Source organism: Dermochelys coriacea, chromosome 9 (assembly GCF_009764565.3).
Source record: "Dermochelys coriacea isolate rDerCor1 chromosome 9, rDerCor1.pri.v4, whole genome shotgun sequence".
In the NCBI taxonomy this organism is placed as follows: Eukaryota; Metazoa; Chordata; order Testudines; family Dermochelyidae; genus Dermochelys; species Dermochelys coriacea.
Genome location: NC_050076.1, coordinates 94,454,240 through 94,481,938, shown reverse-complemented (window position 1 = coordinate 94,481,938; position 27,699 = coordinate 94,454,240). Strand labels below are relative to the sequence as shown.

General features: G+C 39.0%; 1 protein-coding gene across 10 annotated transcripts in view; it reads left to right on the top strand.

The window, feature by feature from the left end:
• AFF2 (AF4/FMR2 family member 2) overlaps window positions 1-27,699 on the top strand; it is a 426,551-nt gene that overhangs the window by 167,517 nt on the left and 231,335 nt on the right. The gene's annotated exons all lie outside the window — the stretch shown is intronic.

Genomic DNA, 27,699 nt, shown 5'->3' with positions numbered 1-27,699 from the left:
AATAATAATGGGAAGAGCCACAGAAACAAATTATCTCATAGGCAGCTACCCTAAGTTCATTTTCAGATACAGCTGTAAAATTTCATCCATGGATGCTTGCAGCTGTGAGGTTTATAGGCGTGATATCATGAAATGAAATTGTCTCTCGAGCATCTTTTTCTGTCAACCAAGCAAAGGTGGTAAAGTAGAGAAATGCCATAGTTGATACTAAATCCTGCAGCTGCTCTAAGTGGAAAACCCCTGTTGATGTCCACTCCATGTGTGGTATGGCTGCCGGTGACGCTGGTGGTGGTTGGAAGTGTTGCATGCCTGTTATTGCATCCTAGCAGCTGTGTGTGACATTTGTGTCACTCCTATTTGAAGTGCAAATTACTTGCAATATTCTATTTGCTATCCATTTTTTTCTGATCAGATAACAGTTAAAATCAAATATTTAGGCTTTGCTACCTAGAGCCCCAGCTCCTGATAGAGAAATATTTCTGATGTCTTCTGAGTAACTTTTTCATTTCCTGACTGCTGGGAGAGAAGGGATAAAACCAGTGAACGCCACAACCATGGGGCCCCTGTGTAGAGCCTTTTCCAGGGCAGATGCATTGTTTTATGTAACGTTAAACCTGGGGAGATACTTAACCACTTTGCCTCAGTGGAGCATGTCTAATTTTTGGCACAAATGAGAGTATTCGTGTTTCATTCAGCTTGGCAAACAGCCAGCATGGAGACTCTATTTTCATTTTTAAATTTCACTTGGCAGATCCTTAAAAGTCACTGGAGAACTTTGTCTGGGTAATAAAAAGCAACTTTTATTGAAAACTAATTATTTTTTCAGCCTCATGTGCCATCTGTTTAAAAATGTTGTGGTCACATTAGTGCATACTTTAATGACAGAATTCTAGAAAAATGCAGATCCCATTGTGAAATGTTCCTAACAGCAGCTAATAAACCACTCATTTTCTGCCACCTCCAAACCTGTTCAAATACACAGATAGGTTTTAGAAAGAATTAGATTTCAATTAACATAAAATGCACAAATGCCAGTATAAAATGTCTGTCTGTTCTGAGTGATGGATTCATAGACCTTTAGGCCAGAAGATCCAGAGTTTCATAGGTATTTGGGTGCCTAAAGATGCAAATAGGTGCCAAGAGGGATTTTCAAAAGTATCTAGATGGGAGTTAGGCACCAAGTCACTCTTTAAAAATCCCACTGTTTCTAGGGAGAACCTTACTTGGCACCCATTTGCATCTTTAGGCACCTAAATGCCTTTGAGACTCTGGCCGAAGGAAGCCAAGGGGATCCTGGTATCTGGTTCTTCTGCACAGCTCATAGAATGTCACTTGGTAAAATAGAAAGGGCTAGATCACCCTATCCAGCAACAAGGGGGAAGAGGCGCCAGAAATCAGGTTACTTGGCAATTGTTGTATTGGGTGGGAAGAGGTTTGGGTCTCATGGAAAGGACAGGGAGCCATTTCTATCCCCATAGAACTTTGGGATCAGAGATGAAGGGAACCCTAATGTACTAAAGTAGGATGTCCTGCTATTCCACCAGCTTCAGTCCCCAGGAGGTCCAGCAAGAATTATACTACCATTCTCTGAAAACCCTATGATAGTGGAGCAGCAGGTGCATGGTGGAGCCTATAGGAGTTGGTGCTTTTTGATGCAGCATTAACATCTGATGAAATTGCCACACAGATGCTCCACCCTGATCCCCCACCAAATCCCTGACAGAACCTGATCCCTGCAGTGCACTTCTGCAGAGGGTTCTGCAGGATCCCAGGGCGGAGGTGTGTGAGGGGAACAATACCATGAAGGTGTCATTACCCATTTCTGTGCCTCCAGGGTGGTTCTACCTGAAGTGGATTCTCCCTTTTCATAAGTGGGCGTGACGATCTGAACCACTGTAACATCAATTATTTTCATGTGAACTGTGCTTATTCTTTAGGATTAACTATATCTAGAATCACAACAGAAAGTAGTGCACAGATCCATTCCTAAGGCCACGGTGGAGTGTATATGGCTATTTATGTTAGCCTGTCTTGTCTATTTAGAATGTAAGCTCATTGAGGCATGGATCATCTCTTACGGTATGTATGTATAGTGAGTGTGTGTTACAAGACCCTCCTCTGAAGAGGACACAGATTGTTACAGCTCCTCGCTACAGAGCCTTGGCTCGTTAGCACAAGCTGTAGCAGCTTCGGAGGTCCGCAGTTCAATTCCTGGTGTTTCAGCTAAAATGTGTATAGCATAATGGGCTTCTCATCTTGGTTGAGGCCTGTCTCTTGAAGCCACCGTAATACAAAATATATTTATTATAATGTACACAGAGAAAAAGTGTGCTCCCTGTCAGGGTCTAACATATACGAGTATATAATATATCTGACAAAATGGGAGAAATTTTGAAATCTTAAGTGACTTAATCTTCAGTGCACATTTGGGAGCCAGGGACTCAGAAACTTAGTTTCTTCGCAGCCCGCTTTGTGACTAAGAGCTTCAAATCCCCAAGAGACAGTGGGAGACATGTTCCGCCTGTATACTTGCTTCTTCCAGCTTCCCTTCATGTGCACATCCTGTGTGACCTAGCTTCCTCCCCAGAGGAAGCATTTCTTACAGCACTTAGTGGCACCTGAGGCATCATATTCTTAGTGCCAGAACGTGCACAGCCAGGCAGATGCTACTTCAAATTAAAGACCAGTCTGAGCCAAAATCCTGGGTTCAAACACCTTCCAACTTGGGGAGTTGTATCCAAACTTTATGACTCAGTCCTCTCTCTTCTTCATTTCAGTCTTACCTAGTTACAGCTTCAAATATTCTTGAGCAAACAGAAGCTACAAAGAGATGTAATGGGAAGAGGCTGAGAGGAAGTTCTATGGGAGAACAGTCAAATTTCGATTGGCTAGAGCTGTGCTCACTTTCCTGGATCAATTTGTTTTACGCAAAAGGTATTATTCAATGGACAAGAACAGTCTTGCATCTGACTTTCTAATGCTCTACTTCTCAGTATAACTTTCATGTAAAAAAGTACTTCTTGCCTATCATATGTAATACAGCCCCATAAAAAACAATATGTTGCATATACATAAGTAAAATATATATTTATATAAACACTAAAGTTAAATGACATATAGTTGTGTCATGGATATCATTGTAAAACCTTAATTCCTAAACAAACAAAATTTGACAGCTAGTTTTTGCATGTGTGAATTTCCAGCTGATTTCTTTACCCATAAGATGGGACAGAATAATGCAGGTAAGAATCTTTTTTTTTTTTAAGAAAGGAGTTTATTTATAGTGGCTGACTTAATATTCTGCAGTATGACATTTTCTCCCAGGAAACAGAGAGCTAGGAAGCAGATGAGCTGCTTTAAGGTGAAAAGAGAAGAAACAAAAAGTACATTTTAATGAGACATTTACAAATGGTTCTGCACAGAGAGAACCCCGTTATACTAGCACTTTGTCACTGAAAAGATTGCAGATATCTTTTATCTAAGTTTGTCCTGAAGCATTGGCAGTACAAAATATACAAACATAAGGCCAAATCCTGTTATGCAGACAACATAAGGCATGAGTAAGGAGTTCAGGATTTATCCTATAGTAAAAATATTTCATAGGGCTTAATAAATGCTGTAACGATATTTTTCATGTATGCTGTCTCATTGGTGTTTTCTGGAAAGTCTGCTCATAGGGTGGTGACAGGACCTGCCCACAATGCAGGAGGTTAAAAAGGGAAATCCCAGTGGAGATTAAATCCATGTTAGGTGCTAACTGTAGATCCCTAGATGTGCCTTACCCCAGCAAGCCACTGTTTTAAACAACAGGGGAACGCCAGTGAGTACATTCAGAGATACCCCAGGGAATTCTTTCATGGGGACCAGTGCTTTCTGACTCGCTGACTGACAGGCAGTTTGAGTGAGGTCAGCCAGCAAAAGCTGTATATTCAAGAAACACACTTCTACCTGTACATCATTGATATCCCTCAGACCCCAGAGACCGGCTGCTATTGCAGTCTCACAGCGGACTCTGCTGATCTTGTCCAAAAGGAAGTTTTGATATACTCCTTGTCAAATATCCTAGGCCTGTCACTGAATGCAAACAAGCCCCACTGCATATCTTCACTGAGCAGGCAGAGGCCTACCTGGTGTCTATATAAGCTCCACCTGGCTGACCTCAGTGAAGGGGCCTGTCTTTCATCCAGGGTGTTATTAAAGAACAGGCTCAAATGGAACCAAACAGAAAAGAAAACAGAAGAGCGAGATCAATAAAGCCCTCACATAAGAATCCTCTTTGCAGGGGGACAGATACTTAAAAACAAACACACTTCTTTAGGCTTTGGAAGTATGGCCTATACCACCCTATCACTAACACATTCCTATGCATTACTTGAACCTTAAAACACGCCAGGCCTGGGCTATCAATTTATTTACTTCACTTTCCTTCTACGCCCTTCTATACAAGTTTGAGCATGAAGGCTAGTTGATATAAAGGTGATCTTGACAATGTTTTAGGCAGTTGGTGTGCTATGACTGCTGGCAGTTATGCTGACTGATATTGTCTCGTCATTTCCCTGTGCTTTTAATTCATGGAGAGAACGCACAGTTGTCAGTTTCCATTTCTGTGAACGTAAAAAAAATGCAGATGAGCAAAAGTTTCATATATTCATAAAACTAGATTATTCCTTATATAATTACAAATGCTTTATTTTTTGGCTGCTGTTTTGTTTGTTTGTTGGAGAGCTGCCATCTTTTAAATATATCCGAGTATGCCCACACGCTGCCACCAGTGGGTGTAATTAATGCTGGGAAATTGTGGCTTTCAGTCTTACCAAGCACAAAAAATGTTCTAATCTGACAGTATGGCTAACAAAATATGAATTTGTTTTGGGACAAACCTCCACCTAGTTGTGTAGAGACAAAGTGTAACCCGGGTTGGGGTGGGGGTGGGGTGGGGATAAACCATTTCCAGAACTTCTAGCAGAAATAAATACTCGATTATAATTTTTATTTTAAAATGTTCCAATCCCTTACAATTAGGATTTTCTAATATCAGCAATTTCCAGTAGTATTACCTGGAAAAAATGCTACTATGAACTCTTCAAAAAGGGGACTTAAAGAAAGGGAAACCCATCAAAACTGTTGGCTAATTTCATTTACAATACAATAGGAAGAGCTGCAAATAATAAATGGACATGCCATTTAAAATGTATTGAAACGATATATAAATAAAACCAGAGAAAAATCCAAACACTGTGAGTAATATATGATGGGCTATGTTAAGGAATTGAAATGAGAACAAAAATCAAGGCTTATTTAACTGAGGTATCTTTTTTGCCATGCTACGTAGCATTTAGGACAGTCAGAAATTGTCTCCACAGTGAGAGAGCCACTGAGCCTAAAATCGTTGTAAGCCTATCGCATGGATCATACTTTTCAGTAAGAGACTTTCCATATTTCTATGTATTCCATATTCTGAATCCTCCATTTTATTCAGCATGGAACTGCACTATGTAAGGGCTATTCACAACTGTGTATATTACATCCAGGAAAAGGCATATGCCTTCCAGCTATGATCAGCCAATAAGAGTTTGTTCAGAAGGTTTAATGCTTCTATCTCAACTTTTATTGATTGGATTGGGTATGTGTTCACTGGGCAGAGTTCTTTCCTCCAAGTCTAAGTTCTTCTTAATCTCAGTTGTCATTTTTCTAAGGCGCCTCAAGACTCTTATTTTCTATTGCTCCAAACACAATTGTAATGATGAACTATAAATATTCAGTTATAATCAATGAAAGGTAAAAAACTTTTATTGGGCATTTAAATAGGAGAAATTAACATTTTTTTATTTGTCGGCATTCATGTGGCTTCTAAAGCTGTTTTTCCCCCAAACTGAATTTAGAATCGCACAAAATATAGAGGTGGTTGCTAAAGATAGCACTTTTTGGATACACTTAGTCATCCAGTGCCATGGTTTGCAAAAGGCTAAGTCTTCTGCTTTTCTTTTCCTGCTATAAACACTGGGAAATGGTGAATAAAATACTTATTAGTCTCCCATTCAACAATCAAAACCCGTAAGAAAAAGCATGGGAACATAGAATCAAATTTTAAAAACATTAAGTTGGAAAGGCGTTTTTTAACAATATAAATATATTTCTATTTTATGTGCCTCTAAACAGTTTTAATAGCTGTGGAAATAGACCTTTAAATGTCATGACATCTTTAAAAGCTACAGGTTATGTCATCTGGCACATTAGGTGAAGGTGTAGATAACATTAAACACATGAGCCATATAATAGTTATACAAATATGTACAAATGCTGTAAATCAAGATCACACAGAATCTGTATGTAAAAGCATTAGGTAGATCTTATCACAAGTCCAAAATTTACACTGGATCTGGTAAAATAGTTATTCACCAGAGGCACAATAAATAATTCATTAGGTTATCTATTACACCAATCTGTTCTGAGGTCATCTGTACACATGGGTATGTGCTTTCTCTTGTCATTTGATGACTGCATCTCTATAGACCCAAATCCTCTAAAAGGTGCTTAACAACTTGTAGGTTCAGAGCCAGCATGAGTATACTGAAATGTTGATATTCAGTTCTCTTGTTACTCAAAGAAACTATAAAGCTAACGATTATGCACCTGCAACAATTTGCAGGCTTGCATATTTCACTTATTATTCACTCATTTTTCGCATCCTGTCAGGTGACCCTGGAATTGGTAATGGTCTTGGTGAAAAGAAACAAATTTTCAAGTCCAAAGCAAACTACAGTGTTCTCATTCTTATGCATCTTTTTTTTTAAAAAAAATTGTAAAAAATAAAGATATGTGAACATTTTAAAACAAGTAATAATGTGCACTCCAGCCAACATTTAGACTAAAGTCACATGAGAACTCAAGCTACTACGTCAAGTCCCACCTGATCTTTGGATCACTGAGCTGTCTTCCACTAGCTAAATACAGTATTGATGAATGAGCAGTGCAAAAGAACATTATTTTAATAATTGTTTAGTGCTGGTACTTTGTACCATATGCATGCTCATAAGAGATGGGATAGCTAATCTTTAAATTTAACTGTTGTGAGTAGATCTCTCTTGGTGCAACAAAGTAGGACTATATAATTCTTTTTTCTGGGCTTTCTATACATATCTCAATGAAATTCAGAATTAACCTCTTTGGACTTGTTCTATGCTGCTGACCTCATGTCCACATGCTCATTCCCCTTTTCCAACTTTGGCCAACTCCCTGTGACTATTTTCCTGGTTATATTGGAGCAGTGAGGAGAGTCATTCTTTCACTCAGGCTGCCACATTCTCTGGACTTGATCTCCCCACCCCATCGAGCTAGTGAGAAACATCCTCTCTCTAAATCTCACTTTTTCTCCTTTGCTTACGGATGATTCTCTCTGTCGCTTTAATATATTTGTGATATTCTGTCTTATGAATGCTGTATAAAAATAAAGCGTATTGAATTGTAATGTTATAAGGGGAACTGCTGCTTGAAGGAGGTGCTTCCCAAGGAGTAACAATGTTTGTGAATCAGATGTTATTCCATTCTGAATAATGGAAATCATTTAGTGTCCTTCAAAAACATCATGGGGGCAGTCGATGGAAATCAAAAGATTCATCAGAGATGTAACAGCTGGAGAATTTTTTTCCCCTCCATGCCGTGAATAGTAGCTATTGCAGATGTTTTTAAATGGCCGAGGTACTATTGCATCCGATGAAGCGAGCTGTAGCTCACGAAAGCTTATGTTCAAATACATTTGTTTAGTCTCTAAGGTGCCACAAGTACTCCTTTTCTTTATTCATAAGAAAAGATCCATAGCTTTCTGAACCACATGAAGCCATGGATCTGTTGCCTGTATTCTGCAGAGCTATTTAACAGAAAACTCAGCTAGGTCATAGAGCTCTTCCAAATGAAGCCTCTTCTGGGTCTGAAGCAAGAGGGCCCAACATGAGCAATTTTAATGTAGTTAGATAAAACCTTGCATGCACTAGTGGATAATAGGTGAGATAATGTTATAACGGTGGCAAATCTTCTATTCATATACCATGCTTATTAAATAAAACAAAATTCTTTTTCCACATCAAGTGGATCAATGGAAATTCAATTTACATTATTTTTAGTCGAAAAAGCTCTTCAAATATTAAAAACTGCATTGCTGATTGGCAGTTTTCTGCTACTCAGCTACTGGAGGCCTTCCTGAACAGATATAGTGTAATTTGTAATGATTGCAGGTAGTAACCGATTGTTGTTTTATGAAGGATTGAGGTGCTTCACATCTTGTGCCACTTCATGGAGAGGAATCAGGAAACGGTGTAAAACAATAGTCATTTTCCAGCTGGGTACCAGGTGGTCCCTAAAGGCTGCATAAGGGTCAGGAATCCATACGTATGTGTTAGATCCCATTATACTGTGTGTGCATGCACCATGCCTGAATTTGAGAAGAGTTAATCAGCTGTGTCCAAAGAACCCAGCAAATGATGACTCTGCAAACCAACTGCCAATGTACTTGTCTGTCCAAGAATATGACTGTATATATACAGTTGAACCTCTGTTGTACAAACAACCAATTATACAAACAATTTTTCCCAACAGAAGAAAAAAACCCACATAACAAAAGTGAAGTCAATGAAGAACAAGTTGACATTCTTTCACATTCTGCTGCTGTCAGTGGTTTGAAGGACAAGAAGAAGCGATGGTCTGATGCAAAAGTTGCACTGCTGCTTATACGCTATACCTAGTCTGCTTTTTCAGATGTTCAGTTTTATGAATTTTCTGATTTTATGAATTCCTCATCTGCAATTAGTTCATAAGATATGAGTTCTACTGTAAATGATGACCAGAGTAAAGTCCTGTGACACAAACTGTAACATGGAGACCTTTTGTTTGCCTGAATCTCAGTTGCCTTGAGATGTATCAGTGGTAAAGAGAGCCTATAGATATTAACTAAGTCTTCTATGGTGTAATGCATTATTAAAAAGGGGGGGGAAAACCCATACATACATTATCACAACATAACTTGTCAATTAAAGAAAGATAAAGCAACAGTAGTATAAGAAATATTCATCTTTAGGAGCAGCTAAAGTGTCAGTAGAAATGGCTGCATTATTAGCAAGAGTCTGATGATACTACAGCCACTCAAGAAGAATATTCATCTACTTTAGATCTATTCTTAATTAATTCTGGAATACTTGACAGGCTTTTTCATTTAAAATTCTGTTTTCCTCCTTTGAACATCCATCCTTGTTTGTATGATGGTACTTAATTTTCTTATGGCTACAGTCTAACCTTTCTTTTTCAAACCCTTTTTGAAATTAATACTTTATGTCATCACTTTCCTGCATTGACACACACAGGTTCCATGGTGGTTTGGAGGGAAAATAAGAAGATAACATGAGTTACAAAACCAGCTCCCTTCTTAAAACCCTCTTCTTGCATGAACTCCCAAAACACTACCCCATGCCAGTGAAATGGCTGCCAATAACCCATTATTGAAACACAAAATAAAACAAACAAGACAGCTTCCACTGTGTTTCCCAATGTATTTTTATGTCTGATCTTTGTTTACACATGGCAAGCTCCTGACTTACTGATTTCAGTGGAGTTACTTTGGATTTACACCAGAATAACAGATCATAATTGGGCCCAAGGAAACTTTCCCCGAGCCACACAAGTCAATGTCAAAACCAAGAATACCCAGAAGTCTTGATTTCGAGGCTGCTGTTCTAACCATCTGATGGGTGAACTTCAGAAAGATCAGTGGCTCTGTGTAATTTAGCACCTCCAAAGTTCAGATGATTATATGGACAAAACTGGGCTGGACATCTCAAAAAACAAACTTAGATTTCAACTTGGCCTTTCACTTTGTTCTGCCTCTGTTTACCTACCCATGACATGAGTATAAGTGCTTCTCTACCCATGAATAAGGTAGACTGTGAATTTAAAACAGATTCACTAATCTGAAATAAGACCGTCCACATATAGACTTAATAGCTACTCTGGAACAACTCTCTGTGTAGACCAAACTGAATTCCTACATCACTGGGACTACTCAAGGGTGTTACATACTGTTCAATCTGAGTTGAATATCCCTAACTAATCATTAATGTTTGGTAGACACTTTTAGGCTCTTGGATGAAAAATATGGCATGATTGCTAACTCATAGCATTATCATTCTTTACTTGATGCCATGCACATAATTCACTTTACTTTAAATAGCAGATACACCTGTACAAAAAAGTAGGGGAATTGACCATTAGATTGAGAAGCATCAAAAACCCATGTATGCAGGAATACATACGCATTTGCACCAATTTCAGGGTTTGCTGAAGTCCCAGTTTTCCTCCACATTTTCAGTTAAAAGAATTAATGGCGTGGCTTGGTTTCAGTCTTAAATACACATGCAACTAAATACACAGGCTTAAATTACGTTTTCCAAGCTCATTTGGAATAAATACAACTGAATTAAAACACTGAAAAGTGACTATTTGGTTTTGTGATTTGTATTTCCAAATACAGGGAAATTTCCCTCATAATTCTTACTGAGATTCCCAGCATGTTGTTTATGACTTTTGCTGTCATTTTCATTAACAACAAATTGTTCAATATGATGCTAAACTGAGCTATCTTGGATCAGTTAGAAATCTTTGTAGGCTCTCAGTGCATGGGCATTACATATTCAAAACAGGACCTAATGTTTCAGAGATTCATATTCTACTGTAATTATATGGTTCAATGCAAGTGATTATATCTCTTCTTCAGTATCGGACTGAAAAGTTTTGGTTTGCTGGCTTCCTCATAATTTACTGCCGAGGCATAATAGGCCAGCCTTGCGGAAAAAAAGATGATAAATGACGCTGGCAAGGTTTCATAGATTTATTAAATTTCTATCAAACAGTGCAACAAAAAAAATCTGCTTAAGTTAGAAATGGGCTCAAATTTTTTAATCAAAATTCATGAGTCCTGATGCTTGGTTCAGTAGGTCCAAGGAAGGCTTGAATTGAACACTGATTAAAGAAAATAAAAGGCTTATTTGAAGTAATTTTTCAATGACGGCTTTTAATTGGATGTTAAATCTAATTTTTATCTGCTTTTCTGCAGATAGCACATTATATAAAATATAGTTAGCGGCACTACCACTGTAACTGATACACTGAATAACAATTGACTTCTCACTTTACACTAAGAGGACAGAAGGACGGCAGTTGTCAACCTGTCAGAAATTAAGTATGTAAATTAATGCTTAAGTATATGAATATGAATATGATTTACAAGCAGTTCTAAGTGCTGTTGGGAAAAGTACTGATTTCCCTCCCCCCATCCTCAAGGTTAACAATTACTTGCTGACCTTTACAAATCTGATCTACATTCATTTTTCTTTTCTTTTTTTTTCTGGTATATTATTCTAGAAGTTTAAATAATACCGCAATGGACACTTTGCCCAAACTAAAATTGTCTATTGTATACCAATAAAATTATCTTATTTCTATTATCTTTCATGTGTATTTAACCCATACATGGCCAGCGATAATAGATGCTTATGCAGCACAATGGCAAAGGTATCTGTGAAATCTAGTATTTGCATTCTTTGTAGGTAGTGTTGCAGGATAGTGCTATTTGTGATGAGGATGTAATTTTAATAGATCATTAATTTCACAATGCTTCACTGCTGAGAATAACAACTACTTTCTTGGTCTTGGAAAAGCCCCTATATCATCTAGACTAATCAAGGTCAATAAGGAAAAAAAATACACCATAGAATTTATCTGAAGGAGTTGGTGTAGGGGTGGGGGAGGTGAAATCCCAAAGTGATTTAAATTTAAATGCTGTACTCACTCTCTGTTCTCCAACAGAAGACTTGTGTATGTGTAGTTTTTCTCTGTTGGCGTTTGCATCACGCACATTATAATCACTATGTTGAACATTGTGACTCTTTGTGGCACTGGAATTTACATATAATATTCACGATGGTGCCACTGGATGATGGAAATATAACTTTATATTAGGAGATCCTCGCTAGAGTAGGCATTCAGGTTAAATTCAGTGGAAAAAAACACAATGCATGGAAGCTTATCAGAACTTTGTCTTAACTTTGCAGCATGTAACTACGTATTTCAGCAAAGAGGCAGCTTTTGAGGCTGGGTAGTGTATCTGAACTACAGGATTCCTGGGCACTGGATAGAAAAATGGACTTTCACTTCTTCCATCCATATTGTTGTTTTTGATGCTGTCAGTTCCGACACACCACAAACTGGTGACTCTCTCATTTCAGCAGCTGATAGTAATGCACTAGGTGTAAAGGGAGACGCATACAATTATTATATACTGAAATAAAGTTAATCAAACTCAGCCTCACCCATTTCCCTGTAAAACAGACTCCCTGGGTGGCGACAAGCTTTCTTTAGGTGATTATCCAAATAAAATTTTGGAATCTTTAGGAAATTCAGCTTCTTCAATGCATTGAAACCCCTCCCTCCATTAGTTATGCCCCCAGGTGTGTGAATGGCTCCAGGACTTCTGAAGGTGCTTGATACTTTCCAGTGTGTAAACATCTCATCTTGCTTTAACTGGCAAGGACTGCAGAGCATCATCAGCTACTATTCCTGTATATTGGTATCGCGTGCGTTGTGCCACTGAGGTCGATGGAGTGACTCCTGATTTGCAGCAATGTAATTGAGAGCAGAAAATGCTTTGCAACATCACAGTTATTTCCGTGGCATTACACTACACAGGTGACTAATTCCATTCTACATCCATGCTAGTTCCTTAGATGCCATAGCAAAGGAATATGATTTTATTGGAGGATCAAGGAGAAGCTGGGTTTGGAGGCGGAAAGCTCCCATCAAAACAGACACATTCTTGGCAGTGATTCGGCAAAGCTCTCAAGCACATGCTTCACTTAAAGCACTCTGCGGGATTGGGGCTGTAGTGGTTGCAGAAGAAACACAGAGGCTTGTTTCTATTGTAACTTGTTTGCTTTTAAACTTTTTCTTCCTGTTTCTTCCTATTTAATGTAAGTCCCTGCTCAATGTTTGTAACCAGTGTATCCAAGTAAATGAGGATGTGTGAACTTTACTTTTTGGGACTTTTCCCCCCATTTCCCTGCTTCTACGGCCTCTATTTTTAGAAATCCCTCTGTACTCCCCCCATCCCTACACACACACAGATCCAGAGTTTGCAAACAGGAGGCCTTTAATATGACATTAATTTTTTAGATTTTGCTATGTAAACAGGGCATTTATGCACCCAAATAAAGATTTGTGTATCCTAATGCATGATGTGGATGTCCATTTCACTGTCTATAGATGAATACTGGACTCACTGTCACATTTCTGGCAAGTTTCCCAAACCCCACTTTAAATTCTGAACCTGGTATTTGGCTGCTGTAAATCAGTTTAAATCTATTGGCTTCAATGGAGCTATGCCGATTTATACCAGATGAGACTCTGGCCCCTTGTGATGAGCAATACCAGATTCACATAATTGGAATGGGAGATCCCTATTAGGTAGTTGTCTCGATGAAATAATGGAAATATATATGGCACGTTACTTGCAGGAGGTAAATAGATTCATAGATACTAAGGTCAGAAGGGACCATTCTGATCATCTAGTCCGACCTCCTGCACAGCGCAGGCCACAGAATCTCACCCACCCACTCCTATGAAAAACCTCACCCATGTCTGAGCTATTGAAGTCCTTAAATCATGGTTCAAAGACTTCAAGGAGCAGAGAAGCCTCTCTCAAGTCAACCATGCCCCATGCTACAGAGGAAGGCGAAAAACCTCCAGGGCCTCTCCAATCTGCCCTGGAGGAAAATTCCTTCCTGACCCCAAATATGGCAATCAGCTAAACCCTGAGCATATGGGCAAGATTCACCAGCCAGATACCCAGGAAAGAATTTTCTATAGTAACTCAGATCCCATCCATCTAATATCCTATCTCAGGGGATTTGGCCTATTTACCCTGAATATTTAAAGATCAATTACTTACCAAAATCCCATTATCCCATCATACCATCTCCTCCATAAACTTATCGAGTAGAATCTTAAAACCAGATAGATCTTTTGCCCCCACTGCTTCCCTTGGAAGGCTATTCCAAAACTTCACTCCTCTGATGGTTAAAAACCTTCGTCTGATTTCAAGTCTAAACTTCCTGGTGGCCAGTTTATACCCATTTGTTCTTGTGTCCACATTGGTGCTGAGCTTAAATAATTCCTCTCCCTCTCCTATATTTATCCCTCTGATATATTTATAGAGAGCAATCATATCTCCCCTCAACCTTCTTTTAGTTAGGCTAAACAAGCCAAGCTCCTTAAGTCTCCTTTCATAAGACAAGTTTTCCATTCCTCGGATAATCCTAGTAGCCCTTCTCTGTACCTGCTCCAGTTTGAATTCATCCTTTTTAAACATGGGAGACCAGAACTGAACACAGTATTCCAGGTGAGGTCTCACCAGTGCCTTGTATAACGGTACTAAAACCTCCTTATCCCTACTGGAAATGCCTCTCCTGATGCATCCCAAAACCGCATTAGCTTTTTTCACAGCCATATCACATTGGCAGCTCATAGTCATCCTATGATCAACCAATACTCCAAGGTCCTTCTCCTCTTCCGTTACTTCTAATTGATGCGTCCCCAACTTATAACTAAAATTCTTGTTATTAATCCCTAAATGCGTAACCTTACACTTCTCACTATTAAATTTCATCCTATTACTATTACTCCAGTTTAAAAGGTCATCCAGATCCTCCTGTATAATATCCCGATCCTTCTCCGAATTGGCAATACCTCCCAGCTTTGTATCATCTGCAAACTTTATTAGCACACTCCCACTTTTTGTGCCAAGGTCAGTAATAAAAAGATTAAATAAGATTGGTCCCAAAACCGATCCCTGAGGAACTCCACTGGTAACCTCCCTCCAACCTGACAGTTCGTCTTTCAGTAGGACCCGTTGCAGTCTCCCCTTTAACCAATTCCTTATCCACCTTTTGATGTTCATATTGATCCCCATCTTCTCCAATTTAACTAATAATTCCCCATGTGGCACGGTATCAAATGCCTTACTGAAATCTAGGTAAATTAGATCCACTGCATTTCCTTTATCCAAAAAATCTGTTACTTTTTCAAAAAGGAGATTAGGTTGGTTTGGCACGATCTACCTTTTGTAAAACCATGTTGTATTTTGTCCCATTTACCATTGACTTCAATGTCCTTAACTAATTTCTCCTTCAAAATTTTTTCCAGGACCTTGCATACTACAGATGTCAAACTAACTGGCCTGTAGTTACCCGGATCACTTTTTTTTCCTTTCTTAAAAATAGGAACTATATTAGCAATTCTCCAATCATTCGGTACTACTCCTGAGTCTACAGATTCATTAAAAATTCTTGCTAATGGGCTTGCAATTTCAGGTGCCAATTTCTTTAATATTCTTGGATGAAGATTATCTGGGCCTCCCGATTTAGTCCCATTAATCTGTTTCAGTTTTGCTTCTACCTCAGATATGGTAATATCTACCTCTATATCCTCCTTCCCAAAATGATGTCAGAGTCGAAACTTTCTGGGGTATTTGCAATTTTTTCACATAACCTTTGTGGTAGAAAAATTCATCTTCATGCTGAAGCTGCATTATCTGGTAAACACCCTAATGAACACTGGCAACAATTCATGTTTTTTTCTGTTAACAGCTTGGAAGAAAAATAGGATGTTGCTGAACGAGATATGGTTCTAATTATAGCGTTTGCATTATACTGTTTTAATTGTCCTCTTAAATGTGTCTTTTGACATCCTGCCAAGAACTTCTCAATGATTTCTTCATTGAATAGAGGACTTTTAGTCATCCACTACATATCTTAAGACCGTAATTTTCAACAGCATTAAAATCCACTTTTTCTTCCTGGCGTCGTGCTGCAGTTAATACCATTCATCTTGAGAACAATTGTCCTGTCACCGATTTACCTGAGAAGCAGTCTCTCTTTATTCCCGAAGGAAGAGATGGAGAAGCTCAAGAATTAGTGACCCCACCATCCTTCTTGGCTTGTGCCTACCTCGGGGAAATGGTGGTAATGTAGCTTTTTGCTCTTGGAGGAAGAAGGATTTAATGAGTAGGAAATCCACAAAATTCACTCATGTCTACATTTTTCATATTATGCATAATTTGCTTTTATTTTGAAGGGGTGGGAAGGAGAGAGTTGTAAAAGAGGCCATTTATTTCTTGCTTTACCAAAAGAGCTTCCTCAAGGTAATGCTGCTTTAAATTCTCTAGAAGAAACTGTGAATGGGAACTGTTTTGATAGTTGTTTTTTTGCACAGAAATTTGCACTCTACGAGGTAAATGTTTTGTAGTTATAAATCGCCAGAGGAGACCTTTGATGCAAATGAGAAGAATGGATTTAAGAAGCAACTCCATGTAGTTCTGGAGCAGGAGGCATTGTTACAGAATTAGGACAATAAATTTGAGGTCATTCAAAAAGCCTCAGCCTTCCTTAGTCTTGTTTTTGTTGAGTTTTGTTTCTCCCTCCCCCCAAAATATCTGTAGGGCATGGGGGCCATATGTCAATACTGTGGGCCTGCTTCAGATCTCAATTACACTGGTCCAAATCCATTGAATTGAATAGAATACTCTGGAATTATGCCAGTGTAACTGAGATTAAAATCTGGGCCTGTGTATAATTTCAGGATAAGTAGTTCAGTGGTCTGAAATGAAATTAGAGCCCTCTATCTGTGTACAGCAGCTACAGTTCTATTTTGGTGGAATCCACAAAGGGTTCTGTGAAATTTCCTAGATTTTGCTTTAAATCGTGTAACACAACTGAAACTTTTGCTAATTTTATGATTGCAAAGTTATTTATTCATGTTAAACTTTCAGGGTAAAATAAAAAATGTAGGTCTCAATACAACACAGCACTTGAACACATGCTTATCTTTAAGCGTGCAAATAGTTTAATTGAAGTTAATAGGACTAGTTCTGTGTTTAAAGTTAGGCACATCCTTAAGTACCTGTCAAATCAGGACCTGCGGCCACAATTCAGGAAAGTACCTTTATTCAGGAGTGCATGGAAGATCATGTTTATGGGCTTTCCAGACTAGGGATGAATTAAGCACATGCTGAAGTGCTTTCCTGAACTGGGGCCTTGATCCAGGAGACCATCTGTTGTGATGGACACCCACTTGCAGGCTTAGATCTGTAGCAGAAGCTAGGAGGAATGCTTGCTCCCATTATTTTCTCTAAATGCTGTCTTCTTAAGGCTACAAAGATGTCCCAATTTAAGATCAATATCTTAAAATACATGGTGCATCAATATTGCTCATGTATTCCTGCTAGTTAATAACGGCTTCATTATGCGTATCCATCATCATCAAACATGTATAGTCTACTGAAGACCATTGAAACAGCCAGAGTGACTACAGTTGATCCTGTTGCACAAGGCATCCTGTAGTAAAGTTCCCAGATTTGTCTCAATCCTGCAAATCCCTGGGCAGCCCCACAGGTGGCACCAGATGGGGTCAGGGCATGTACCCCTTTGTGGTCAGTGGAGAGTTTAAGAACACAGTGCGCTGGGTGTGTTTTGGCCATCCTGGCGCCATGGTGGAAGAGCATGCAATGCTGCTTTTGAATATAATGAGCAATTCGAGGAAGGCCAGATCTCTGCAATATTATGACATTTCACACAAAGTTCCCGCTCAGGATTTAGTGCTGTCCCATGCTCGCTAACTAAGCAGCCAGATGGAGGGGAACGAGATTGTTCACCTGCAAACTGATGTGCGCTCCAGCATGTTAGGGTACAAATATTTCTTTTTTTAGGAATATTTGCACATGGCTTTTGTGGGTAAGAGAAACAATTATCCCCTCTGTCTCTGCTGAAGCCTGCATTCTGAAAAATACCAGTCCCATGAGAATAAACTCCTGAATATTTTTAACAGAGTAGTTCAAACCAAATTAATGGACAAAATTCCCCTACTCCGAAACTATTTTTCCAATGCCTATTATGTGAAGTTTTTTGTCCAAAAAAAGCCTGTTGTTTATAGACAAAGTACTGCTGCGGTGTACCGTGATATATACGTGCACACACATCAAATGGATCACCTCAGTGATGATCAATCCACCTAATCTTGATCATTGTTAACATTTGTTATTTGTAGCCTAATTCACCACTGGTGAAAGCAGGCAGTGCTCTGTTCACATCAACACAGTACCATCAATTTACACATGCAGCAAATTTGACCCATTATCTTTTGTTGTTAAAGACTTATTTATCTGGATGTAGTTGTGTCCTTTGTCCATAGCTAATTATAATATTAAACTTTGGAGGAATGTTTCCTTTTTCTGAAGCTGCCCTAATCTGAGCCTTTGATCTGACACATCAGATTAGCTGAGATTTAAACCAATGACCTCCTAGCTCTGGATAATGTCATGTTGGTTCCTACACAAAATAACAGGGCTGTTCCTGTTCAGGTTACACTAAATCACAAGCTGATGAGAGGTGACAGGTTCTGCAGCAACTTTGAATCACATGTTGTTTGATTTCTCCCGCTCTGGGCCAAATTCCTCCCGATAAAACATACAGAAGGGTCACTTCATGTGTCCAGAAACACTGAACTGAGATTACAGCAATAGTGTAGCAGCATATTTTTTCTTTAGGAAGGTGACCCAGTTTAATATTTGTAAATGGAAAAACTAAAGAGGAAATATTGTTTGTTATAAAACATTATCATACGTATGTGTGATTCCCTCCCCGATTTTATTCATTTTTGAAATGTTAAGATGAAATTAAAGAGTCCAGGACAAAATATTTACAACAGTAGTTTTTCAGGGCCATAATGGTCAGCTGGCACAATAGATACACTTTGAAGACAACGGCCAGTCAGAAGTATTTAAGCACCAGCTTGGTGCCTTGACATGCTCAGAAGTTAGCCTTTAAGACAGCAGTTGGCACAGATCAAGTTGAAAGTCTAAATGTCAGTGAGTGGTAAGTGTCTAAATCTTGATTTCTCAAGTCATTAGGTTGTTTATTTGAGTTGTTGCTCCCTGAGGTGATCAGAAATGTCAGGAGAAAACCATTCAAAGAGATCTTGCCCCATTGAGTTATTGGATAATGGTTAGTATTGCGGGAACTCAGTTATATCCACAGTTTTACCAGAATCATTTTTATTGTTGTTAATATCAGACATTCCCATCTTTTAACATTATACTGACACCTATAGCCTTTACATATGTAAAGAAATATACAAACATTCACTAACTAATCTCACAACACTTGTGTGAGATAGGTAAGTACGTATAGTATCCTCCTTTTTATAAATAGGGAAACTGGGACTTAGGGAGATCATATGACCAGTGCAAAATCAGAGAATGAGTCTGTGGTAGACTGAGTATAAAAGCCCAGAAGGTCCTGGCTTCCATCTTTAGTCTCAATCCACTAGTCTGCACTGCCTCTACATTATAAAGTTGTCTTGTTTTCAAAAGATCCCTGGCCACAGTAACTTTTTTCCTGCCAGTTCTTCACTTTCACTTGAGATTCTATAAACAACAACAGAGTGCCTGCATATGGGATACATTTCCTGTCATTGTGTAGATAAATACTCAAGTCTATTGGACATTTCCAAAGAATGTGAAACTTGCTCCATCAGTATTGTCCTTAGAATAAGCTGATTTCACAATCAGGATGCAATGGATATCTTTGGGATCACATTGATGAGCTCACTCAAGAGAAAAAAGGGCCTAGTTCTCATCACATTTGCAGCAGGGTAAGGTCCCAGTTCCGGAAATCACTTAAGCATATGCTTAATTCCACCCCTATTTTGGATAGTACTTCAGCATTTTTTTAACTTTAAGTCCAAGTTTAGACAGGTGCTGAAGTGCTGTCCTGAATATGGGTGCCTTCCTGAAATGGGGCTTAAATCAAGAGGAACTCCACTGATGTCTGTCCACCCTTCCCCTGCTTTCAAATTGCAAGAACTTAAAAGATTTATTTTTAAAAGACAAACGTGTATTTCTTGGAAGCAGGTCAGATGATGTCTATCCTAGATACATTGAAGCTTCTACTGTTCGCAAAAAGAAAAGGAGTACTTGTGGCACCTTAGAGACTAACAAATTTATTAGAGCATAAGCTTTCGTGAGCTACAGCTCACTTCATCGGAAATGCATCCGATGAAGTGAGCTGTAGCTCACGAAAGCTTATGCTCTAATAAATTTGTTAGTCTCTAAGGTGCCACAAGTACTCCTTTTCTTTGTGCGAATACAGACTAACACGGCTGCTACTCTGAAACCTGTGATTATGCTTCTACTGTTGCGACTGCAGGTGGAGCTGCACCAAGGGACATCTGTGGTGAGTTATGGGTCCCATTTTTGCCACTTTAGGTACAGCCAAAATGCCTCATATTTTCACCATGGCTTTCAGTGTGTAGAATTTGAGGCTTAAGTATGTAGAGGCCTTTTGTTCTTCCTCTGCACAAGGATGAGTTTCTCCTTCCTGAAGCAGGTCATGTGAGTGCCCAGTAAAGCAGATCCATCAATATACATACATTTTTTAAGCATGCGTGTGTCACAACTTTCTCAGTCATGATGACCATGGTATATCTCCCATATATTCTACTTATGAAGCCCTGTAATATGCATCCCCTTTACAACAAAAATCTCTCTAGACTATACCAGGTACCTCGCTTCTAGGCAGTCAGCAAAATATCAGTGTGAGAGATGTTTGTGCTCTTCCATGGTAGTTTTAGATATAATTATCTTTCTCTCCCTGTTTAATCTATTATTCTGCCTACAGGGTATCATCCAATATTTTCAGGTTCAAAACCCATAAAGGTCATGTTTTTTTAGGAGCAAAGGGAGCAATTAGGGCAACAGATTTTAGTTGCTCATTTCATTTTATAAAAGTTCATGTGTTTTAATATTCAAGTAGTAATTACGGTAATCTGTAAATTAGCCAGCTAAAATATTAATTCATTTGGCACAGGGCTAACATGCACTGTCATAACAGTGCCTGACAGGCCTAGCAGAAATCCTGTAGTTACCTTTTAAATACCCCAGAATTTCTTCATTGTTGTGATAAAATACAGATGTGGCTTAGAATGAAACTTGCATAGTGAGCAGAAATGGGATATCTAATTAGAACAAAGAGGGCTTAAATCAAATTAATCTTCATCTGACAGGAACATTTACATTTACATCACTGAGTGCAAAGTCGTAGCCAACATTGAAATTAGAAAGAGATAATTATGATAAGAGGGGACACTTATGCTGACTTTTCTCATGCATAATTGGAAAGCACACAAAATGCACCGCTTGTTATCTTTAGAGTTAGCATTAAAAATATGCCACTTTTGATGAATGCTGGTTTGTTGCAATAAAAAGTTGCCTAAACACTGGTGTGATAGATGAGTTTGTTTGCTTTGGCTTAGAAGATCATAGAAAGGGTAGCTGGTTTGATCACTGTACAAAAGCAATAATAATAGGAATGGACTGAGTAACCTTTCTAACTATCATGTTCCAGATCATCTGGGTGTATACTGTTTCTGCTAGGTGCTACACAGGGGCTAAATCCAGGTGTGTATGTTAGGTATGTTAGGTTCAGAGCAGCAACTGGGTATTAATGAGGACTCACTTGTCACTGAACAAAGGGCATGATCCCGTGAAGTGCTGAGTGCCCTCTGCTCTCTTTGACTGATACCTTGCTGGATTGCACTCATCTAATGCATGTGCAGGGCTCAATGATGGACTTGTTAGTATTGATAGGATACCTGTCTTCAAAATGTTTTACACACATGAATTAATCCTCTCCCTTGGCCTGATTCTGCAGCATAGAAGTCAACAGGAGCTTTGCCATTGGCTTCAGCGTGCTCAGGAGTAGTTCCTCCTGTACCCTTGGGAAATAAATACTTAGTATTCACCCCTTTTTGGGGAGACTGCTGCAGAAAGATCTTGCCTACAACCACAAAGGATTGTGGACAATATCAGACCAAGAATTCAATGTCAGGTGTTCCTAGCAACTTGGTTCTCAGTTGTGTTGTCTACTAGACCATACCTTCCTTTCCTGTATACTTGCCAAGTAAGTAAGGTACTGAAAAAAATAGAGAGCAAGATCATCAGCTTTTGTAAATCAACAGAACACTAATTCCTTCAGTGGAGCTTTACATCAGCGGAGAATCGGGACCTGTTATAGACACACACGTCTATAACTTTGGAAATAGCCAGATTATCTTGCCTGTCTGCCCAAAATCCAGATGTTTAGATCATGTTATTTCAAAAGAACTGTGGATTGAAATCTCATGGTATCTGTCTGTCCAGCTCCCTTGTGGAATTAGAGATGCCATTTCCGTAATGGTAAGGATTAAGGGGAAAGCTGGGAAGTGGAAGTGTAGCTTGTTTTTCGGTGGATTCTCACAGACTCTGAGCAGTTCCTCCTTTGGTTTTCACTTGCAACTTCTATTAATGAAAAAAGAAGAAAGAGAAAGATCCTGAGGGTCTCTGGGATATCACCAATGTGATAGTTTAGCATGCTGTCAGAATGCAGCTTGTCAGATGCTTCTGTTGTACTGGGATGTGATTTTTACTAACATGTAGGATTATGGAAGTGATTCATGTATTGTGTACTGTTGAAAAGAAGGGTAATTTGAGGTAACAGAAAGGAATTTCAATGCCAAAACAATAATGATAATTCATCCTGTCGTAAGGAATTGTTATGACACATTTTCTTTTATTAATCTGGTTAGAGGGTCTAGGTTCAATGACTGCAGTCGATTAAAAGATATATAGATAGGAGAGCTCTGTTTATTTTTACCTGCTTCAAGAAAAGGAAATTTATTTGAGAAAATTACATCATGGAAGAGTGCACAACTGTGATTTAAAAAGCTACCTCCATGTGAACATCCCAGCATTATAATTTTTTTTAACATGACAACAGACTACCCCCAGCTCTGAATGCAGAAGTGAGTTTTCAGGTTAGATGTAACAAAAACAACCTGCATTGCTACTAAACCTGAACTCCAGCATCTCTCTAAGGGCCAAGTCCCACAAACACTTATATAAGTACATGGCTTTATTCTTGTAAGCACCCGCATTTAAGTCAACAATGTAAAGATATTCAAGTGTATGTGTGTGTGCATATTGAACACTGAGCAAGACTGAAAATCCAGACTGTTTGCCTCAATTGTAAATCCACAGCACTGTGGAAAAGAAACCAGCCTCCTAGAATTGACTTGTATTGATGGCACAAGGATAGCTTGTTCAAGAAGGTCTGCACAAAGTCTATGCACCACGCATACCTCACCTCAACCTTCAAAATACAGCTTCAGTAGGACTGAGCTGAAGCATGATCAAGTGCAGGCTCTTTGTACAATGGGAATGTCACCCTTGCTGACAAACTCATTTGCTAAGAACCTAGAAAATCCAACATATAGATGTAGTCATTTTGACACAAAGGGCCAGATTCTGGTTTGCATCCCAGACTCTTTGCGCTACCTACACAGCACTGAGGGCTGGAAAGCAGCTGGTCCTTCCCAGCTAAGAATTCCCTCCGCACGGGGAAGCTCTCAGCTCACAGAACTGGTGTAACTGACCCTGACTTATCCCCATTCTGTATATAGTTGGCCCCAGGACGGGGGTATGGAGGCGTTTTAACCAAAGAGAGTTCTGCATTGGCTAACGTCACCTGGCGTATGGTCACTTAGGTACTGTAGCCAGTTAATGGATGTTAGAGCAGCTGTGAGGCCGCACAGATCTGACTGGAGAATTAGGAGAATGTAGCTCCGCTCCTTGCCCTCTCCTGTCCTATGAGAAGCTCATCGTAGCAAACAGTCTGGGCCAAGATTATTACAAAATGTCATCCAATGGTAGAGTCCATTAGCAGAGGTCTGAGTAATATTGGATGACTTGGTAAGTAATAAGGCATATTTCAAAATGTGTACAGACAAAGCCATAATGCTCTTAAAAATGCACATTGAAATGTGCTAAATCACAAGCCTCGTTACGTTAAAGAATGACAGTATTGATATATTCTTACTCTGGTAAAAGAGCTCATTGGGCAAAGTGGTCCACTGAGTTCCTATTTTTCCTTCAAAAGAGATTCTCAAGGTTGTTGGCTCTTTCAGTTAACCTTGCCAGGTCTCATATTTTGCGATGTTTTGAAAGGATTCTAACAAATTATGGAGCGTTTTTTAACCAATCATGGCTACAGAGCTAGATTTTAAAACCAAAACAGCCCTTTCCACACCTGCCCAGATTCACTATGCATGCACTGCATGGTAAACTACGGCATAGTAAACTGGTGTGAATGTACAAAATTTTCTACTTGTAGTAAAGGACAGTGGTTTTCAGGCTGTTGTCCATAAACCCCCAGGGTCCACAAACATTGTCTAAGATTTCCAAAGGGATCTGCACCTCCATTCGAAATTTTTAGGGGGTTGCAAATGAAAAAAGGTTGAAAGTCACTAGTATACTACAAATATCAGGTTAATTTAATATCCAACAATCCTGACTGTATCCCTTTAGGCAAAATTATATGGATCTGTGTTGCAGTATTTTGCAAATCAAATTAGGGATTATGTTAATAGATTTTTGAATGAGGTACGGCATGGAGCTGAGATATCTGATTCTTGGCACTAGTATCTCTATGGACACTAGCACTGTCTTATTTAGGAGAAATTTAAAAGTCAATCTCTCCTTTTATAAGGCAGTAATTCTTTATAGGACTCAAACCATGACTTCAGCTAGGGTAAACTGGCATAGCCCCATTGAAGTTAATAGAAGTACCCCAACTGACATCTGGTTAAGGATCTGACTCTTTGTTTTCAGAAGAAATCACCTTGCAGGGACAACCTGTTGCAGGACAAGTGGAATTTTAATGGATCGGAACTATATGTTACTTAATAAATATTGGCCAAGTCGCAGAGGAATTTTTATGAGCTAGTTATGTAGCTAAAAAACTGATACACTAAAATTGGAAGATCCAGCTGTTGAACTGTACATAAGCCAATGGTGTCACTGGGTGTTCTGCCCGAGAAGCAGACACAATATTATACCCTAAGGGCTTGATTCTCCACTTAGGGTAAGTCTACACTGCAGTTGGAAGTGTGCTTTCCAACGCAGTTAGACAGACACACTAGCGCTGATCCAGCTTGCACACTAAAAATAGCAGTCTAGCCGGGGTAGCACAGGCAAATTTGTACTTAGGCAGCTAGCCCGAGCTGCCATCCAGGCTACCCCTTGCAACACTGCTATTTCTGTGTGCAAGCTGGAGCAGAGCTACTGTGTCTGTCTGCCTTCGCTGGGAAGCATGCTCCCAGCCCTTATGGATCCCAGTGTAAGTTGGAAGCATTGCTGTTAAAGTGCAAGGAGTTACACTACTGTAAAACCAGTCCAAGAATAATCAGATGCAAAGGACCACCTCTTGGGCCCACTCCAGTCCCTTTGTGCTGCTCCAGCAGTGCAAAGAGGCAATAAAGTTGATCCAAATGTGGAAAAGCTGTGCATTTCTCCAGGTGACGTAGAACAAGTATAGCCCACTCTATGCTACCTCTTCATGGACTTCCCCCACCAGTGTAGGGAGCTTGCTAAAAGGTGTGGCTGGTGAAAGGGGTATAGTTGGAGTATCAGATAGTTAACTTACCTGATTCATGAATACAAAGCAGTGCACCTGGGCAAGCCCAAATCCAGAGGCCATTTCTTTAACTTTGGTCCTATACATGTAATACCATGGTTTGGAAAATAATATTCAAACCAATCGCTCTTTGGTTCACACTATTAATTAATTATGCAGAGGGTTCCAGTAAGTCCTACACCCCACGTCCATCCTATGAATTAAGGCAGGTTTAAAACAAAGGTACTCTTTCCTTCGTTGGATTTTTTAGAATTTCCTAATATCGTTGCAGGATTGTCAATCCCGAGCATTCAAAACTATGAAAGAAATCATGAGATTGGCTGAAAAATTATACATTTAGGGTCTTCTGATTTCCCCTCTTGTCCCTTGAGCCTTTAGGGTTCACCGTTCCAAGATTTTCTCCACCACCACAAGGGCTAGAATCTTAGCATTTTTTTTTTAAAGTGAAAGCTGAGATTCTCATGCAATCACCTGACTTCGGGAGCTGCTCATTAAGTAAAACACCAACTATTGCAGTATTCAGGGTGAAATCACGAGGGCTGGCAACAACGTGTTGTTCTTGAGTCAAATCAGAGTATATAAAAATCAGAACAATCAGAATTCCTTTAAGAAAAGTTACTTCTGCTTGGATGCTACCCATTTTTTTTGTGGAACAAAAGGAATAAATCCTTTGAGGGAGGGGGGAAGATGTATGTAAGAGAAGATCCTGAACCCTATTGCTTCTCCAAAATACATTAAGAGAAAAAAGGAGTGGAGAGAGCAGTGTTTTCGTTATATAAAATAAATATATTTTACTTATATATAGAAATAGAAAGAATAGAAACAATATATGATTCATTGACCAGTACTACATTTATGAATGTTTTATCAGTTACATAAATTATTGTGTTTCCTTGGAAAAAGTGATTGTTTGTTGATTTAGTTAGTGTTTGCCCAACATTCTCACCTCTGGGATAATTAGGAACAATATCTAGCATGACACCTGATGTCTTACAAATGAAGGCAGACAGGTAAGCAATTTATCTCCACATATACCCCTGCAGAGTGATTTTATGTTACTGACCAATACTCTAAATTTCCCCTGCACTGGGCAGGACACATCTCCATTTCTTTTGAAGCAAGCAACATACTGGTTCATTCAAAACAAGCAAAAGTGATAGATGATGTGAATCCCCCAAATGTGAGCTGTGCACTAATATACCTAATGCACACAGGACTGTAGCTAACCTTGGTTTGAATTCAGATTCAGTCAGAAGATTGTAACATCACTAGCCCATATTTCATTTTAGAACAGTTAAAGGGCAGTGTGAAGGATATAAAGGAGTATGAAGTATTATCAATAAGCATAAAAATACAAGAGCTCAGAGGAGGAGAGAGGTGTACTGGTAGCATCACTTGTAATACCTTTTACACTCAAAGTTGAAAGTCACTATTCAAAGCTTCATTTATTAAACATTGTATTGTCTTTTCTTCCCTACAGATAACCTGGTTAAATCATGTTTTGACACCATGCATGCATTGAAAGATAAAATTTAATACTGTGGACCTGATTCTCTTCCTCCTTACATGGCTGTTACACCAGTGTAATTCCAGTGACTTAAATTGAGCACAATTGGCATAGCTCCATTAAAGTGAATAGAGCTATGTTTGTTCATACCCACTGAAAATTTGGCTCAATGAGTCGTAAATGCATAATAATCTTATTGCAATCTTCAGTGAAGTCACTTACAAGCTTTAGGTGTTTCTGTGTCAGTTCTAAACACCCCATTATAAACGCCTAATGGTAGTGCAAAGCTTTTCTTTATATTTGTGAATTTAATACTGGTCTCATTCACATTGGGATTGCCTCTGTATAACTCCATTGACTGCAGCTCAATTCCTACTGCAAATCAGGAGTTACCAGTGAAAGCAGGCTCAGGCCCCGTGGGAAGAAAATTGCATGAAGCATTTTGAAAATGCAAAATAATAGCCATGCATTGTAAAATGCCACATAAAGTATGATTATTTCAACCCATTTCTTTCAGTGCGTGTAGACAAAGGAAAAAAGATCATTGAAATCAGTTAAATGAGGTTCTCCAAATATTAGAGCTACTTACTGAAA